Genomic DNA, 21,764 nt, shown 5'->3' on the forward strand with positions numbered 1-21,764 from the left:
ACCTGCCTGGGTACAGTTGTGCGAGTTTTATAGTTATTTTCGGTGCGAGACTCCGTAGCGACTAACGGTGTAGCTATTACTTGTTGGGATAACTTGCAGATCAGGTAAATGTTTAGCATCTTATTATTGCATTTTATCGGTAAGTATTGTCAATTCTTATTTATTAATGTCCTTTGAAGCCGAACAAAAACTCATGTTAGAATTATGGGAAATGGTTCGTACCGACGATGAAAATTATTTTGACGATAAGGGAAGTGAAAACGAAATCGATCAAATTGAGGAACGCGATGACGGAAGTGAAACGGAACAAGATATGACAGACGAGGAAGAAGAAAGTGGAAGTAATATCTTAGAGTTTATTGAAAAAGATAAAGTTAACAGATGGAAAAAGGCCGTTCCACCGCGAAATGTTAGAACAAGACAAGAAAATTACGTAGCTATGTTTGTCAATGTCGAGATTACCTACACGTGACTTGAAGACTCCCAGTAATATTTGAAAATATTTTGAGAACCACGCTATGTTAGAAATATTTGTGGAAAGAACGAACAAACAGATAGATTCAATAAGAAATACCCGTTCGTGATCGAGATGCTAGACACACTGATATAATAACAATATATTGTTATACTAGTGTTTTCCATTTTGAATCTGTTGTTTTTTAATAAAATATTTTCAAAAATATTTTTCAGTCGTTTCTGTATACAATATAAAATATTTGTATGAATATTATAGCAATAACTATTTTTTTTAATTGTCGGTCTCAGACAGCGTAGCGACTCTTGATGCTCAGTTTTTCCTAACGACTAACAGAGGGTTAAAGCCTGTTTCATCAAAATTCTTACCTTATGTATCACTGTTCCTCGTCTTCGGATTATCTTTATTACTCCACATAATTTATCGAAAATATATGGACTATTCCAAACATAACTTTTGATATACAACCATTAAAGAATAGGAAGGAAGCAACCGGTCCAGATGAAATTCCCAGCGTAATAATCAAACTAGTCGAGGATAAAGGCAAACATTCCCTTTAAAACCTTTACAAATAAAATATACTAGACAGGGCATATACCAACAGAATGGCTACAGTCAACAGTTGTGATGATATCAAAAAATTAAACGCTAAATAATGTAGCGATCATCGCACTATCAGTGTAATGAGCCATGTACTGAAAATTTTCTTACGAATACTGCACTAAAGAATTTACAACAAAATGGAAGGACAACTAAACTAAACACAGTTTGGTTGCAGAAAAAACCTTAAAACCAAAGAAGGATTATTCAGTTTGCAGGTCCTGGTTCAAATATGTAGGGATATATAACAACCAGTACATATGTGTTTTATCGACTTTGAAAAGGCTTTGGACGGGGTCACCAATTTAAACTGGTAGGTGTCTTGAAACAAGTAGAAATTGATGACCAAGTTCTCCGTATTACAAAAATTTGTATTGGCATCAATGCAACGGAAGCAACGGAAATATGACGTGGAGTAAGGCAAAGTTGTATTTTATCGCCTCTACTTTTTAATATAGGTATACTCCGAATTGATTTTCAAAGAAGTCTTAGATGAAGATGAAGGCATTAAAATCAACGGGGATAATGTCAACAATATCAGATACGCAGACGACATGGTACTGATTGCCTCCAATGAAAAAGAATTGCAACTACTTATAATTAGGGTGACCGAAACATGTGTTGAATATGAGCTAAAGCTTAACACTTCTAAAACAAAACTTATGGTTCTCAGCAAAACAGAGTTACAACCAATGAACATCAGAACGTATGGAATAGAGCTGGAAAGAATCCACAATATTAGCTATTTGGGCGCCAATGTTAACGATAACTGGGATATACGCAATGAAATAAAAATTCGCATTGAAAAAGCGAGAGCTGCCTTCTATAAATTAAAGAAAATTCTGATGAATAGAGATATTACGTTAAACCTAAAAATCAGATTAATAAGCTGCTACATATTCTTTACATTGCTGTAGGGCATGAAGAGCTGGACTCTTACAGCAACACTAACAAAAAAACTTGAGGCCTTTGAGATGTGGATTTACCGACGAAAATTGCGGATAAGTTGATTTAATCAAATAACAAATAAAATAGATTTACACCGAATGAAAAAGAGCACAGAAAAAACAAGAACAATAAAAATTCGAAAGGTACACTATTTTGGCCATGTAATGAGACATCCAGAGAGACATAACCTTCTACATCTCAGAATACAGGACAAGATCGCCAAAAGTAGCGGCCCAGGCCGAAGAAGAACATCCTGGCTCTAAAATCTCCGAGAGTGGTATCAAAAGATATCAGCTAATCTGTTTCTAGTTGCCGTAAACAAAGTTCTTATTGCCAATATGATTACCAATGTTCGATAATCGGACAGGGTACTGAAATAAGAAGAAGAGCCTTAAAATATATCAATATTGGATAGCAATATTATTCACTAAACTGGATTCCATAATTCTAGATGAATCTTACTCTTAATTTTTAAACTAACAGTTTTTTTTTTGTTTTAATTTAAATTTCTATCTAGTCATCTTATAAACATGATCGAGATTAGGGCCCATTTGCTTCTGCATTTATAGGTATTTTGCTTCATTTCAGTATGACAGTTAATATTTAATAAGTATAATGAATGAAAAATTTTCCTATGGGATTTTTTAATTTTGAAGGTCTAATGGACTGGACTTAATGAAGAATTAAATAGACTTGAATGCTAAATAGACTTAAATATGTAGACTTAAATGCACTACCTACTTTACTTATTCTAGACCAAAAAACTATAGTTTCTGAGCCCAGTATTGAGCTTTGTTTAATTCTAGTTGGTTGCCTAACCAGAAGTCGTGGAGAGTATATCTAAGAAGGCAATTTGGGCAGTCTAGTAGATGATCCTTGTTCTATATTGCTACTTAGTCACACTTTTGTCATTTCTGTTCACCTAATAAGGTTTGACTTGATCGGTGCTACGCCAGTTCTTAAGGGATTCAGTATGCCCCAAGTGTGGAGTTTCGGTTAGCGGATAATAGGCAAGGGGTTTGTTTAAATACGCTAAGAAAGCGCTTTCTTGATTTTATTCTTTTAGGATACAGTTAGTGTACAAAAAGAAAGTGGTGGTTGTCAAAGCTTTGTTTGCATCTTTCAGTATCCAAGAGGCCTAAAACATTATTAAGTTTATCCAAAGCGATTGGTCTGAGGTAGTTGGTATTTAGTCTGTACATTTCGTTTAGGATCGCGTTTATTTTCTTGGCGTGTGCCGATCTCGTTGATCCTTCCATACCGGATATGAATATTTCGCCGTTGAGAAGCGTAGTGTGAGTTTGAAGAGCTTTTTCTTCCCTTAAGACGTAGAATCGTCAGTTTAATAAAAGTAATTCTACTATTTTGGCGAGTCATTAGTCCTTCAGAGGGGCGTGGACCCTTTGCAGCAGGTTTTCGTGGTTAACATTGCCGTAAGCAAGGCTTAGGTCGATGAGCTAAAATCAGAGTTAGAATCAAAGCTAAAATTTGACTAGTGCAGGTCCTCCTAGGTCTGAAAAAAACGTGCTGCGGTATGCTTTTTGAGACGACAGCTTTTTCTGTACAGTGTAGGATAAGTTTTTCGCCCAGCTTATATAGGTAGCAACGTAAGCCAATGTTTTATTAATACAAATGTGTAGTAAATATTTATTCTGAAAAAGATGTCGATTTCATGAAAAAGTTATGGTATACAAAAGAAATTTAACTTAAGTGATTAGGTAGATGTGTTGGATTAGAATATCCAGATATTTTATAGAGACATCATGTGTCTAACATCTGACTGTTGATTTTAACCTAATTCTACAATAGCTTCTTTAGTAAAACTTTTGCTGTGTTACAAATATATAGGTGCTGAGCAATGGATTCAATAGTATATAACGAGCAATAGATTTATATGTTTTACTGCCTTACATTATGAACAGTTTGGTAATAATTTAATAATATCATGTACAAATAGACTTAAAGTAACCTTTTAAATCTTTAGATCTGATATCGTCTGATGCATATATTTGAGGCATACTGAAATTCTTATTTAATTCAGAACATTCATCAGCAAATATTGTACCAAAATTGTTATTAATCTATCGGTAACAAAAAATAATCATTAAAAATATAATGTTTACTTCTAGTACTGTTTATTCTCGTGAATAGTTACTGTTCACAGTTAAACAGAATCGAAATTTTTTCATAATATATAAATGTAATAAAATATACTTAATATTAATTAAATATTTATTACCATAAACAACAATAATTTTTTTTTATTTTTAACCAAAATTGTTGGTTTATTAGTACTTACTCAATCTGTGTTAAAATCATTTCTTAAAAGAACGAAAGGAGAAAAGTGCTTACCTGAAATAAAAAAAGATAGTTATTATCTGAAACTCCATTATATTATCAACAATATAACTTTTTAGTTACCCATCATATGATCAATAATCATGATTCAAACCAGAAATTGTTTTGTTTAGTAATGTAACTTAGAAATTTAGTTAAAAATCCCGGTTGGTTATATATTCTGTTGTATGTTTAAAGTTTTATTATTGATATATGCAAAGAAAATAATTTAATAATAATAAAAACATTTTTTAAACGCAAAGATGTACATAAATATACAAGTCAAAAGTAGAGGCGAAAGATCCATCATAGACTATGTGTTAGTAAATAGATCATCGAGGCAATGCATTAAAGACGTAAGAGTAAAACGACGAGCTGAAATATATAGTGACCACTATCTAGTTGTAGCCAGGACCAGCTTGGGAGTGCGACAAGAATCAATAACGAAAGAGAGAAAGAAAAAATAAGCAAAGCTTATTATACAACCACTATAGAAGTAATCAGGTCACATAAGCTAGCGGACAAGGAGACAGCAAAGAAATTTGAAACCTACGTTAAAAACTACCTAACAGAGCACGCTGAACATGACTGTGACTTAGACCAAAGTCGGCAAATGCTGAAAGAAGCACTCCTAAACGGTGGTAAACAAGCATGCGGAATAACAAGAAATAACAGAAGCAAAAAGTGTACAAACTGGTGGAACAATAAAATAAAAGCAGAAGTGAAGTCCAAGAAGATAGCTTGGAAAAATTATTTAAGGAACAAAACTGAAGATAACTATCAAATATATAAACTGTAAAGAATCAAAGTCAAAGGTATGGTACTAGCAGCGAAACGGAAAAGTTGGGACGAATTCGAAAATAAGATGGAAGAAGACTACCACTCTAACGAAAAGTTATTCTTTAAACCCCTGAAGAATTTAAGAACCGAAAAGGCTTCACAAACACCAAAGCAAATAAAGGACAAAGAAGGACACTTACTACCTAAAAATGACCACATCCTAGATAGATGGAAGCAATATTTCAAGGATCTACTGAATATCCAAAACGATGTAGACATTATCACAGAAGAACCAGAAGAGGTAGAGCAAGAAGACCAAATTCAAGATGAAATAACTATAGCAGAAATAAAAGAAATCATACAAAAGCTTAAGAAAGGTAAGGCGGCTGGATTTGATAAAATCACAGCAGAAATTCTTAAAAATATGGGCAACAAGGGCATTGAACTGCTTACCTAACAAAAGTATGTAATGGGGCATAAAGTGAGAGACAAATATCAAGGGATAAAAAGGGAGACAAACAAAGGGAGTGTTAGAAAAATTTGAACTCTAAGGTTGACGTTCTTTAAATTTCAAGTATAAGTGACGTCACTTTATATAAATTGTGACGTGCAACGTTTTTACTTTGAAAAATGGTATATCACTATATCCCAGCGTTTTTTCATAGCGCGCCTGAAGGCGTGTTCCAGCACTTAAGTACGGTTTCTGTGGTGTGTAGACCACGCTTTTGGATTCAAACATGAAAAAATTCATCAACAAACTATTTTTAAATGTAATACTGGTATTAAAAAGGAAAAAAAAACCGTTGTAAAGTAGTTTTTACTATACGGCTCAGATTAGTACTTCTGAAATATGCGCGCTTAATATATATATATATATATATATATATATATATATATATATATATATATATATATATATATATATATACATATATATATATATATATATATATACATATATATATATATATATATATATATATATACATATATATATACATATATATATATATATATATATATATATATATATATATATATATATATATATATATATATATGCGGCATTAAACGTATTAATGGCTTAATCAAATCTAGAAAATGTTTAACGTATATTTTTTGTTACAATATAAAAAAATGTGTTCGGGATACATCCAAAAATATTTCTAGAGATTTTCGAGCCACCTTGTATAATAAATTTATACAACAGATTTTTTGTTCCGAAAAATATTTTTTTTCGTTCTTTATCGATATGTATTTTTAAGGAACTATATTAACATTACAAGCAGAAATAAAAAATTCTTTATTGTTACGCGCCATTATAAAAAGTTGTTCAACGAAAAATCGTGTCAAATCATAATCACGGGTCCCCGGCAAACAAATATATTATGACAGATTTTCCAATATAGCACCTTCGGCCTCGGCATGTTATAAAGTAAATTATATTGAAAGGGATTCCTTGTCATGTGTCAGAAGGAGAAAAGCCAGCAGCCATCACAGGAAATTTCGTTATTTTTATTCGATCGATATTTTAGCATCGATAATACCACCTCCGTGTACGAATTTCGCGTTTTTACAATCGACGCCTAGTGGTCGTATAACCGACAATATTTATTTCTTCTACGACTTTCTTCGTTGGAAATTTATTAGTTTCGCAGTAAAGGCCATCATAAAGGTAAAACAAGTATTAAAACTGAAATAACGAAAACAATAATGAATATGACATATAACAATTAAAATAATACCGGTCATCAAAATGTTTACCTGCAGTTTGTAAATGATTAAAGCTGAAGTAACGTGTAACGATTAAAATAATAATAGTGTAACAGTAAATTTTTATTCCGTTAAGTTTTTTGTGTATATTTTAAAACCATTTCAAGTTCAAAATTGGAGAGTAGTATTCCTTAGATACCTTAGATACCTTGGATTAAAATCGTTGTTGTGGTTTTCGACCGACTAAGTTATCTTCGGTATACTTTAATCTAAAATCGGTTGTTGTGCTAGCAAATATCAATGTAATTAGATGGAAACCTTTTTTGGATGGTGCTAGAAAGGTCACCAATAGAGACACTGCGGACGACAGCCAGATGGTTGGTGGAGAGCGAGTCATGGATTCGAAACTAGCTTTTCTAACCGGGAATGGGTCCCACGGACGAAATAAGTAAAGATAGGACAGGATAAGATATATTAGAAAAGATACAGAAATAAACAAAAAGATAGATGGGTAAAATTACCAAAGATAAGATAAGATAGAAAAAAGGCGCCACTTAACTTTTTGGGGTTCAAGGGGAAAATTAAGAAACCTTAGAAACGAAAAGAGAATAGGAAAGATATTTAGGTTCTGAGACCAAATCCAAGGAAATATATCAACAGTTAATTATTAAATAGATTTTGTCAACACACTACATAAACAAATAATAAATATATTAGGTGGACTGCGTCCACCTACTTGCTTACGAAACTTAATCAGCCTGATCTTTCTCCTGGTCGAAGGTATAATAATAATTTAATGTAATAAGCAAATATTATTAGAGATATTATTTTATTAGGAAAATTATTAGGAGTCGAGAAATAAAATTCATGGATAAAAGAAAACAATATATTCAACAACACAATTAAATAGGCGGCTGAATGTAAACACAAGTAAAAAAATGCACCATAAATTAATAAATGGTTGTATACATATGGAAATAAACAGTATAATGATCAAGAAATACATTTACAGATACAATATAATAAAATCATGTACAAATTAAATTATCAGCGAGGAAAGCCTGGTAGTATTTAAAAAAATTCAACTTAAGCTGATTAAAGAAATCTCTCTTCGCCGTTTATGGGCTTATCTCGAGGTAACGGGTACAGTAAATTTAAAAATGGATAGCAATTATAGCAAATAAAACAAAATTAATTAAATTTAAATTCAAAAGAATACAAAAAGATTACAAGAATTCTGTAGTATAAAAATGAAACCAACCCGCACTTGGTTGTAAGTTAACTCTATGTCTCGCACTGTTTTTAGTTATTACGAAAAAAATTCTTTTAATACATATAATATGTTTATGTCTCTTGGAAACATATTAATCTTTGGCGTTTCTCTGAAGATATTGTAATTTTGTTAACTAATTAATAATCTTTTCGAAATTTGGTTAATTTAAATTGATTTTTAGTAAATAAATAAATTTTCATTTATCTAGTCAATGTAAAATAAAAGGGAGCTCTAAGTGAAGTGAAAATGTTTTCAACATGGAACGGACCAGGATCAAGTGATTTTCAGTATACTAAAGTGCAGTTTGTATACCTGTATTGCAGAACGAGCCTACAAAGCTAATACATATGTATTACCAAGTAAGTCAAATAAATACTAATGCTCTACCATTGTGTCAAATCAACCAACAGTAAACAAAGTGATACCTTTTGATAATTATCAACAACAATATCAGGTACAGCCAATAGTTGGCCAACAAATCATTTTTTCTTATTCTACATTAAACACGGACCTGTCATATCAAGACGAAATACTTATTAAATTAATAATAAAATATAAATAAATATCATTTAATATTAAATTTAATTATTACGTAAACTAAATAATCTAATTTACGTTATATAATATTTAAATTTACTACTAAATTGATAAGAAGATATAAATAAATATCATTTATTAGTAAATTTTATTATTATATAAAATAAATAATAATATTTAGTTGATATAATAATTAAAAAGGTATTTTTCCGCTATTTCGTGACCCTACTCATGACGCTTTCTCGTGGCGCTAGTTCCGTGATGCTCAAAAACATCAAAATTTTACGACGTTTGAAAACAACATTAAATCTAAATAACCTTTTTTTAATCTTCTAAGTTTTGGAAAACAAGTCAAACAAAATTTTTCAGCGAATCCCTGAATGTGATAGATGCATTTTTATTCGTACAACTTTGAGAAAAGTTCAAAGTGAAATCCATGTGAAATGCACCCTGAAGAAGTTTGTTGTTTGTTGGAAAGTTTATAGACCATAATGAAAGAAATTGGCGCAGATGGAAGATTACCAAAGGTAAAGTTATTTTATTTGTTTTTTTTTTATGATCTAAAAATATCCAATAACAATAAAGTAGGTATATATAAACTATTTTTAAGTAGTTTTACAAGTTTTTATTAAAAAAATATTTCCCAAATATTTGTAAAATGCACTTAACGAGAAATATACCCAAAAACTCTGGTTTATAAAAATTAATTGGCACTTTTTTTAAGAAGATTTTAACGATGTAATTTTTAATTTCATTGGATTTATCGAGATCTGGATACCTCTAGCAATTTTCAATATTTTAATAGTCGGCAACTGTATGAAAGTCACACTTATAAGTATGCTGGTGTAGAATCATAATCATCCTGTATAGAGAAAAGAATAAGTGATGGATTCGACCATTACTTGATGGAAATTCATTTTATAGAACAATAAAACAAAAACTTTATTATAATATTTTAACACTACAGCTGTTTCGGCAGAGTGCCTTTCTCAAGTGCAATTTGAGAAACAGCTGTAGTGATACAATATTATAATAAATTTTGTGGAAGTTTTGAAATAAAAGTTTTCAGTGTTTTATTGTTATAGAAAAAAGAATGTTTATTAGTCGTGGTAATACTTCCGTTGGCAGATAAGTTACGAGAACCGCTTTTGATAGTACAACTATATACGGCAGTGAGAATTTAGTAATGAATAAGTAGAAGCTATGAACTCTCTTCTGACAAGGAAATTTTTTAATACAGTTTCTGAAGGCAAAAAACATTCGTTAATGAGAATTTACTAAATAGTAGAAGTTGTAAACTCTTTTCTGAAAAAAACATTTTTAAATTCTATTGTATATAGCCATTGAAAAAACATTGTAATTGAAATAAGCCATTTAATATGCCTTTCTTCCCTTAGATGACTACTCACTTCCACACAAGCAATTAAAAATTCGGGGCCTGATTCTGCATAAAAAATAATAACATTTTGCTATATAGACGTATGCCCGCAAATGCTTCGTTTTCCGAGATACCGGGACGTTAAAAATATTCTTACAAACTAACGATTTATGTATGACTCTAAAACTGGTCAAGATATGCAAATAAAATTTAGTGAATTTTAAGAGTTGGTTATTGCGCATTTTTTGACATACAATTAGGAATTTTATATTCATCATTGACGCACATACGGATAACATTTTAAATATAAGTATGAATATCTTTAGATTGTCCTTCTTATAATTGACTTTATTTATATATTGTTTATATAATCTGTAAGCTTGACCGGTTCAAAGTGCTTATTTTTGACAAAATTTGCAACTTTGAATTTTTTATTGCATTTTCATTATTACGGATAAGTTTAGTAATATGACTAGTCACTTTCGATTTAAAAATGCATGATAGAACAGCTCTTATGACAGAAAATTACAGTGATCTTTATAACTGACTGTTAAAAGCACAAAAATATGATAAGTATCAATATCTTTTTGACTCAGTTTTGTACAAGAGTTAAGAGAAATAAAATGTCTACCCCGATAAACTCGAAATAACATCCAATATAACAAACTAGCGGTAAGTTCCATCTACGTAATATGGGATTGTGTGTGTGCCCTAAATAAACTAGTTGACCGTTACGGTTCGTAGGTTACGGAGGACCGCAAGGTTACGGTAACCTGAGTACCAGGGCACGAGGGTCATAAGGGCAATGAAAAAGTAGACGAAATGGCCAAACAAGTCACATCAATGCCATTCATTGGACTCGAACCCTTCTGCGGCGTTGCAAAGTTAGTAACAAGAACGGATACAAGGAAGTGTGTAGCTCAAAAATCTCTGAAATGGTGCAGGAATTAACCAGGATAAAGGAAACAGTTCATCACAGAACATTCGCCAAAATTTACGGCAGACCTAACAGGTCTTCTAACAGGGCACTATAAGCTAAATAGGCACTTGGAACACTTATAGAATAAGCTGATGGGATTATCAGATGATGACCTGTGCAGATTCGGTGACCTCGAAGAAGAAACAGCAGAGCACATTTTATGTCAGTGTGACAGTCTGGTAAATGTGCGGTTCTTTGCATTAGGAGAAGAAATACAGTACGGAAGGTACAGTCTTGAAACTACTAGACTTTATAAAAAGGGTCAGGCTAGAGAATGTTATCTAGGACTAGAGGACCACAATAGATCTGAAAAGGTCGCAGTGGAATAGGCCATAAGGCCACATTTCTAAATCTTTTTATCTATCTATCTACGTTAAATTTAATATAAGAAAGAATTTTATAGTTAGTTAAGATTTATGGTTACACCAAACAATATAATAGAAAATTTGTTTTTTAAAATGGTAGTAACACCACAATAAAACCAACATTTATTCGTATAGACATAAAAATATTAAAACAAAAAACATGAAACCCGACGTACAGGAGTACATAAGATTTCTTGTGATACATTCCCATAGTGCATATAGGTCATGCAGGAAGATGCCTTGAAAACACAGGTAAATAACATATGGTATAATTTCACTATTTGAGAGAGTGATTCATCGTTTAAAGGCGCAGAAATGCGGAAAGCCGTTTGGAAATCCAGGGACGTACACTTACTTTTATTTTAACGTTAATTATATTTTATTTTTTAAATATTAATGTTCGAAATAGGCCACAATATATTTATTTACAAGTTTTTACTGACGTTTCGATCTCTATATCCAAAGACCGCGTTCAAAAATATAAGTGATAGTTATATTTATTTTATTTGTTTAATATTATATATTTTTATAATCTTATATTGTTTATTTTCTTTTTTTTCTATCTTTAAAAACGGAATAGAGATCGAAACGTCAATGTAATAAACATGTAAATAGATATATTGTGGCTTATTTCCAACCTTCTCCCTAGAAATACAGAATGCCGCAAACAAGAAGCTATAGAAAAATAAATATATCTGTCATTTGTATGTTTGAAAACGGTCTCTTTATAGAGATCGAAACGTCCGTAGAATAAACATTTGAATTAATATATTGTGGCTTATTCCCAACATTATTCTGTCGCTAATTCCAAAGTTGCCAAACGATTAAAAAATATTATTTTAAAATATCGATTTTTATTTTATAAATTTAAATATGTAACGAAACGGAACATATAAATAAAATTTATTTAATTACAATTTTGTGCTGAATTTTTACTATTGAAAAAAATCATGTTTTTTGGTATTTTTATGACGGTAATAATCGCCGCGTGGAAGAATACAAGTTTTGTATGACCATAATTACTACTTGTGAACAAGAATTGGCTACACTGTACGACAACTCTTGGTCAGTTTTTCTATAGAGAAGTACAAATAAATATACTATTTATATATTGTATAATTTTTATTAGAAAACGCAAATTGCAATTGAGAAAACGGGTAGTTTTCGAGGGCCGCTATGTACATTTAAATTTGAGGATATTCACCGTTTAAACGATGAATCACTCTCCCAAATAATGAAATTCTACTATAGATAGTTTTTAGTTATATTTATAATGGTATTTTATGATATTTATCAACAGAAAAATCAGTTGCATATATGCCAATCAGATTATGATAGAAAGTCATCAAATAAACCATAATTTTAAAATTTTACATATAGAACAAAAAAGTAAACATCAAATTACTGAAAATTGTGGAAATTAACCTGTTTGAAATTACTGGCCCCACTTTTCATAAACAAATTGATATTGAAAGGTCGCATTTGCTCTATCTAGCAGGTAATAAGCAATACAAAATCCTCTTTTACATACATGTTTGTACATGTTAAATAGGTTGAGCATACAGATCATTAGTTTAAAATAATAATTCATGGAATAAGCTGAGTTTTGAGAAACATGTCTAGTTAAGTATACTCTAGTGGAATATTGCTGTGTGTAAAAATTAAAAACATTAGTCTGTTTTATGTTCTATTACTAAAAGCATTTAAAAATTCTGGAATAACACCTACAACATATTATATACATTTTAAAATCGATAAACCACTATGCTATAGGAAATTCGCGCTCAAATAATATATGACTGCATCTATACGCAAAACATTATTTATGCACTTGCATGGTCGCATTGTTTTTATATTTATTAGCTTCCGATCAACTACAACAAATGGCAGTTTACAAATAGAAGAGGACAGTCGCAAAACATATTTCAAGTATTTATGTGGATGTACATTACTTTTTATGATAAAAGCTGTATAATATATATGAAAATATTTAAAAAATAGTTTTAATAATTTTTTAAAATTTTCTCGTGCCAATTCTCTTTATCCATTTCAATTTGTTTTAAACCAAATAAATCTTAACCTTATCAGTCATGAATTATGAACAAAAATATTTGTCGCCATAGGTAAACATTGTCAGTAAACGGTATAAACCTATTGTAGACATTTGTCTAAGCCTTGAGTCGATGGTAAAAAGAAAATGTAACATAATGAAATTTTTATTTAAAAATATTCACAACAAAACTACTGATGATGATACAATTTGTAACAATTGTTATTTTTATTTAGACATAAGTGTATTGTAAAGTAAAAATTATAAACATAGTAAAATTTAAATTTAGAAGCGAAGTTTTGTCTATTATGTTCTGGTAAATGATTCATACTATTTAAGCGTACTTCAGTGATTGATCTGAATTTGAAATTTTGTAGGGATGAAGGGAGAGATGAGTTTGGAGAATTATCCATAGTGGCGGAAGGGCGACCCTTCTTTCTTGGTACTATTTTTTTAGCCAAATTTAAAGCTTCTGAAGTATAAAACTTTTCAGTCCATGACTGCTTTTTAATAGCCCTATTGAGAAGCTCTATTTTATACTCTAACCAGGCGTTTACACCGATTTACACACATCATTAATGTCCACTTCTTCAAGCGATTGGAAGTTTTATATATAATTATCTTCTTCTTTAAGTGCCATCTCCGCGACGAAGGTTGGAAATCATCATGACTATTCTGACCTTCGAAGCAGCTGCTCTGAACAATTGCCTTGAGCTGCAACCAAACCACTCTCTCAGGTTCTTTAACCAGGAAACGCGTCTTCAATCTACATATCAATGTAACATCCCTTACATCCAGATTCTTGTTTTTTAAGTACTTCTATGAGTCGGTCATGTTTTACCTTATCGAGTACCTTGTTGTAGTTTATAAAGCATACTTAAAGATCTCGATTAACAACCAAACATCTTTGGGTCAACACGCTAAAAGAAAATAGTGCCTCTCTTGTGCTCATTCCATTCCGAAATCCAAACTGGGAATCACTAATATTTATCTCCAGCTTAGCGTTTATTCTATTATGGATGATTTTTAGCAGGTTTTTTAAGGTATATGACATTAGACTGACCGTTTGATAATCACTACATTCTTTGGCATTTACTTTCTTTGGTAGACAAATAAATGTTGATGTCAGCATTTCACGTGGAATGATTCCTGTGGAATAGGTTTTGTTCAGTAGATGGACTAAAAGATCTATGTTTTTTTCATTGACCAATTTTAGCCATTCACTTGGTATTTCGTCTGTCCAGCAGCTATATTATTTTTCATGGACTCTGATTATCTTCATATGTATTTTCCTCTCTCTGGTCATGAAATAATTCCTCTATATTCTTTCCATCTTCCTAATTTTTGTTCTGTCTTCACTAAAATGTTTCCTTGTTTGTCCATTAGTATGCTTGAGGTTTTTTTGTTTTGCAACCCCAGCTAATTCTTTAACTTTCTTATGGAGATTGAAGTTATCATATTTGTTTTGTAAGTCTTCGAATTCTTGGCATTTTCCAGCGAAATAAGTCTCTTTATCTTCTCTTATTTTCCTTTTTATTTGATTATGCAGCTGTTGATACTGAGTTATGTTGATATTCTTTTGCCTTCTTCTATTCGCCATCATTTCCAAGATTTCTTCTGCCATCCAATCTCTTTTCTTGCATCTGGTTGTTGTGAGTTCTCTGCGACTTGGTTCGATAATTGCGTTTTTAAAGAATTGCCACTGTCATTCTACATTACCATCAATTGATTTCGGTGTGGATTTTAGGTTTGCATTAATTTCTTGTTTCAGTTTCTCTTTGACGTCTCCTGATTCTAATTTTTGTATGTTTAGTTTATCACTTTTGTAGCTTTTTTGTATCTTTTTTTAAGTGAAGATGGAATTTTGCTACAAGAGGATTGTGGTCCGATGCCACGTCTGCACCTGAGTACGTTTTTACCGATTTTATTGCGTTTAGGTATCTGTGGTTTATTAAAATATAGTCAATTTGGTTTCTAACAATATTTTCGACCTTGTTAGCTGGCGATTTCCAAGTATAAAGGCACCGTTCAGGCAGTTTGAAAAAAGTATTCATTACCGCAAGATTATATTCTAGGCAGAATTCTATAAGGTGTTCTCATCTCTCATTTCTAACACCTTTTCATATAATTATCAGAAAGTCTAATTTATCGACACCTCCCATGTTGTAGAACCGAATTACATCATGTCTTGAAATTTCTATATATTTTTATTAATTCTGTCCCATCGTTTACATAAATATTTATTTCGAATACTTCAGAATTTGAAGCCACAATAACAGCTTTATTATCATACAATTTTGTAATGATATGAAAACTTTATTATCGCTTAACAATTTTTCAGAACTACCACGAGCATTATTTTATAATACGCCGTCTCTGGAAAAAGGCTGATTTCAAAAACCATTAAATCGAACTGTACCAGCAACATAGATTAAATTTGAACTGTTGTTGCCAGTTTGCTGCGCCTATTTTTCAACCATCCTCATCTACACGCTGGTGTCCCTTGTTAACCGAGCAAACCAGCTGGAGATCCGATATCCAATCCAGGTGGAAAGCTGGGTCGGAAACTGACGAGAGCGGGTGAAATGGCCCTCCGAAGAGGGGGTTTGGCGTTGGGATAACTATCCAACCCGGTAAAACCCCATAGTTACGAAATCGAAAGTCAAAAATGCAGAAGGGAAATCTCGACGACGACCTATGCAATTTGAACTTAGTTGGCACAACAATTTTCACATAAGTAATAATTGACAGTTTTTAACATTTATACTTTTAACCAGTTTTATTACCAACGATGCTCCCAAGCCAAACACATATAGACTAAAAGCCCATGATACATTATTAAGGGGTCATTTGAACCAGCATGAATCATATATAAAACAATACTACAATATTTAATAACAACCTTTGAAAACTATGCCGTTAATTTTTATTGGTACAGGTGACTACACAGATAGGGTAAACTTACCAATCAAGGGGGGGGGGCATTTTGGTCCAACATATTTGTACGGCATTATAACTTACTTATTAGGAAGGTAATACAAAAATAATGACCTGCCGTACAAAAATATTGGTACCAGTATTTGATTTTCGGAAAATTTTGACTCCATTTTCGGGAATTCCGGCATTCATAGACATAATTTCGGATCGTTATTTAGATTACTTGTCATTTTTTGCGGTGCCGTACATATCGGCTGATACAAGGGTGAGAAATGTAGGGTACACCGCTCTATTTTTACGTAGTACAAATAAGATCATTTAAGCCAATATAAAAGTCACTGATTTAAATTTAGTTGCATAAAATATTAACATTTTTGGACATGCTATACATTTTTCAAGGTATATGTGCTTATGAGTGGACCATGAATTTCCCTCTGATAAGCGGAATATTCAGATCAAAAATTATTGTACGGCATTGATATATTTTGTTAATATTGATATCAATTATAAACAAAAACAAAATGCCGTCAAAAATGGTTCTAAATGACTTTAAAAGTATAGTAGTTCAGGTTGTGAGGCCGCTCCTATGAGAAAAATGTTTCTGATTCGGTGTCTTTACGGATTCTTGTTTAAAAATGTCCTCTTTAAATAAATTATAAGTGTGCCTGGCAAATTTTTTTGGCAGAAAGTGCTTAAACAATTTTTTAAACAAATTCCAAAAATAAATCAGAAAAATATTTTTTAGGTTTCATGGATCATTTTAAACAAAAAAGTCTATTGCCATTTTTTCTGAAGTTAATAGTTTTCAAGTTATAAATAATTTAAAAAATTTCAAAAAAGCGAAAATAAGCATTTTTAAGGCTAGAAAACTGAGGTTACCAAGTACCTAAATTGAAGAGCAGTTTTAAGAAGGTCTAGAAGTTTGTTTCGTTCTTTTTATTACCAAGAAATTTATTATTGTTTTGAAGTTATTTTCTTGTGACATTTTAAAGTAATTACTATTTAAATGGGAATAAGCCACAATTAAAAATTAAAGTAAGTTTATTGACGTTTCAATTTCCACTTCGGAAATTGTTCTCAAAATACAAACATTAGTGAATGTTTGAATATTCAAAATAAGTTGACAAATATGAAAAGACTGAACCGGGTTAAACACACAGACGCTTTTAAGAAAATCAGATGATAGAGACAAATTTGCAATGGTTATAGCCAACCTTCAATGGATATAAGCGACTTTCATGCCAAATTAGGGAGAAAACTAGAAGAATCAGAAAATAAAATCGGCAACTTGAGTCATGAGTCGGCAATGAAAACGAACGGTCTATATGCGATGAATAACTTTTTCAACAAAAAACCACAGAGAAAATGGACGTGGATCGCACCCAATGGTTCAACAAAAAATGAGATTGATTACATCCTATTCAAAGAAAAGAACATAGTACAAGACGTTAAAGTCATAAACATGATTTCCGTAGAAAGTTATCACATAATTGTCAGAGCCAAAATCAAAATTAACGCCACAACAGACAGACAAAATTTAAACCATCTAAAAAGAGATAGATACAGAACTTCTTAAAGAACGCAAAAAGCAATACATAAACCAGCTAAAAAGAAGTGACATATCACAGCTAAAGGGTTTGCAACTAGACGAATTAAACGATAAAATAACAACAGAACTACTAGAAGCAGGCCTGAAGATTGCTAATAAACAAAAGCGAAAACAACAAAAAATTAGCACTAAATCACAAGAAATACAGTGGAGTTTACCGAACTGAACAAAACCATAAGAAAACAGATAAAAGAAGATTTAAAGAAATACCAAGAAGATCGCATTAAGAAAATCATAGAGAAGAACAAAAGTTTAAAAACAATGAAGACAAATATAGGAAAAAGAAAACTAATCATGTTTAAAGCTGAGAACAATGAAGAAAGAGATCTAGGAGAAATAGTAAAAATCACAAAAAGATATTACACAGACCTATACAGTTCTAAAAATGACCCACCGCTATCATCTAAACAGAATCTCTCGAAGAAAATACAAAATGTTGGCTCAGAGATATTACCAGAAATAACTGAAGATGAAATCGAAAAATCCATAAACGACATGAAAAGAAATAAAGCGGCCGGTGAGGACAAAATACTGGCGAAATTGCTAAAAGAAGGAAAAGACACGATACAAAAAAAATGCCAAAAATACTGTTCAACAAATGTCTGTTTGAAGGTAAAATACCTAAACAATGGAGAAATGCCAACACAATCTTAATACATAAGAAAGGAGTCTGAACAGACCTAAACAACTACCGTCCTATTTCCCTTTTGTCACAACTATATAAAACCTTCACAAGAATAATAAACAACCGACTAACCTATAAACTTGATAACTACCAACCAGTGGAACAGGCCGGATTCAGGAAAGGATACAGCACAATCGACCATCTACATGCGCTTAAAATCTTAATTGAGAAAACCAATGAATACAACCTTCCGCTGTACTTAGCATTCGTAGATTATGAAAAAGCTTTAGACAGCATTGAACACTGGGCGGTGGAAGAAGCTCTGGTCAATAGTAGCATAGATTCAAGATACCCACAATTGATACATGATATTTACCAAAACGCAAATATGACCGTAATTCTGGACGACAAATTAATAACGGATAATATAAAAGTTAAACGAGGAGTCCGACAAGGCGATATAATTTCACCTAAACTGTTTACCTTGACCCTCGAAGATATAATAAAATAAACAGATTTAGAAAACAAAGGAATATGTATTAACGGAAAGTACCTAAATCACCTTAGATATGCGGATGATATACTCCTGATCTCCTCACAACGATAAGAACTAGAATTAATGCTGAATGAACTTCATGAAAAATCACTGCAAAAAGGCCTAAAAATTAACTTCAACAAAACAAAAGTAATGACAAACACGGAAGACCAAGAGGCAATAAAAATACACACAGAAAAAATAGAACAGGTAAATGAGTATATCTATCTAGGACAAGCAATCAGAGCTAACAGAGAAAATCAAACAGCCGAAATATCGAGACGAGTAAGAATGGGATGTGCAGCGTTCGGCAAACTTTCTTACGTTCTAAAAAATCAAACAATCCCTCTATACTTACGAAGCAATGTATATAACTCCTGTATAATACCGGTGCTCACCTACTGAGCACAGACATGGACATTTACACAGGCCAATTTGGATAGGATAAGGAAGGCACAAAGAGCGATGGAGAGACAAATGTTGGGTATATCACTTAAAGATAGAAAACGTAACCAGTGGATCAGAACCAGAAAAAAGACAGTAGACGCGATAGAACAAGCAGCAAAACTGAAATGGAAATGGGCTGGACACAATGAACGTCGCCAAGGCGGACGATGGAACAATGCCATCGGAAAGTGGCGTCCATACAATGCAAAGAGATTAAGAGGCAGACCACAGATGAGGTGGAAAGATGACATCAGGAAACAAGGAGGTCCCACATGGCAGAGAACAGCTCAAGATAGGGAAAGATGGAGAGAACTGGGGGAGACCTACATCTAACAATGGAAAGATAGAGAATAGGTTCAAAAAAAATAGCCAACCTTCATTAGTGGAGTCAGCATTAGAAGAAGGTTATTGTTTTAATAAGAAACTTATTTTATTTAAATTAATTATTAGAATGAAAATTACTTCTACCCATATATCCTTATGCTAAGTAACGCTGGCGTTCAACTCTTCTAATGTTGCTACAGAATACTGTTCCGTTCTTTATTCGGTCGTTTATGTTTTGATACAAATTTTTTATTGCTTATACGAGTTTCTGGATTTTAATGTTTTCCAATGTCTTCCAAAGTCTCGTAACAGATAAATTGTCATAGGCTTTAAATGTCAATTTGAGTAATATTATGTTTATCTGTACCTTAGGAACATTATTCTAAATATTATTTTCAGAGTAAACAAATTATTGACTGTGGACATTCTCTTTCAAAGATCGAATTATAATTTTTTTCGTATCATTGCTTCATCTTTTCTCATTTTTTAATAAAATGTTTGCTTTATTTGAATTTTTTTATTATACAACATTATTTTGATTAATAGTACCTACTTCAATTTCTAAATAGATTATAAGTTGTTGTTTGAATTTTCTTTCTGTATATAGATAATGTTTGACAATATCAATTTATCTGATGTTAATTCTAAATCCACCCATCGTCAAAAAATCTTTGTACGATCAATAATTAAATATTGTTCTGAAGCTATTTTCTTGTGGCATTTTAAATTAATTTATATTTAAATGGGAATAAGCCACAATTAAAGGTTAAAATACGTTTATTGACGTTTCAATTTCCACTTCGGAAATCGTTCTCAAAATACAAACATTAGTAAATTGGAAATTGAAACGTCAATAAACGTATTTTAACCTTTAATTGTGGCTTATTTCCATTTAAATATAAATCAATAATTAAATGATTAATTAATCAAGAATAGTTGTGTAATTAATGTATTTCTGTGTTGATTGCACACCAAATTAACAAAAACTATTGTAGAAACGTAAATATAAATTTATATAAAACAATCTATTATTATAATCACTTATTAACAAAATATCTCAAAACCTTTTTAAGTATTGTTCAACAAACTCCGTTCTTTAAATTATGTTTTTAATTGGTTTCTTTTAATTAGGATCTCTCTTTGTAGGCCTGTACCATTAACTCATGCACTGAGAATAAAACGTTGTCAAAATTAACACAAACGCTCCAGCGTGGATACAGCGAGGTGTCTATATCAAGCGAACGTGGGTGTCGAATTGTTTCCACTATGTTCTGATGTTTGGGAATCTTTAGTGCGAAGCCGTTTGTTGCCTCTATAGCTGGGTGTTTGTGTTTGATATTGCTGAAAGTGCCGGAGGGAGACCCTAAAACACGCTCCCAGAAGGCAATGGATATTTCAGAGGTATCTATAACGCAGAAACACACCTGGTCTCTTTATATTAGCGTTTATGTTGAGTGTACAGATTGTATATCGAAGTGCGTAAAAAGAGATGTGATATTAAGCTTTGTTCAGGTTTAACAACGTGGATTTTGAAGTACTAAAAAGGTATTTATTACAAATATAAAACCGTACGGGCAAATGTAAATTGTTTTCTTTTGAAAACAACTTTTATCTATGTTGTTGGTTACAAATAAAGTACGAATTATAACCGTTTTGATTTTTTTCATTTTTATTTTGCTTATAATTTAGGATTTTAATTATCGTTTTAGTCATAAAAAGATTATTAACTATTTTAATCCATCAATAGCCAAATTAGACAAGGCGAAAAGCTCAAGTTTGTTCTGAAAAATATTCACATTAGATTTTTTTACATAATAACTTTCTTGGGATATCTCAAAATAAAGAGGTCGCC

The 21,764-nt window shown here is 31.6% G+C and overlaps 1 protein-coding gene across 5 annotated transcripts in view; it reads right to left on the bottom strand.

Annotated features, from left to right (window-relative positions):
- Lar (tyrosine-protein phosphatase Lar) overlaps window positions 1–21,764 on the bottom strand; it is a 1,676,858-nt gene that overhangs the window by 1,368,376 nt on the left and 286,718 nt on the right. The gene's annotated exons all lie outside the window — the stretch shown is intronic.

This window comes from Diabrotica undecimpunctata, chromosome 4 (assembly GCF_040954645.1).
Source record: "Diabrotica undecimpunctata isolate CICGRU chromosome 4, icDiaUnde3, whole genome shotgun sequence".
NCBI classification, from domain to species: Eukaryota; Metazoa; Arthropoda; class Insecta; order Coleoptera; family Chrysomelidae; genus Diabrotica; species Diabrotica undecimpunctata.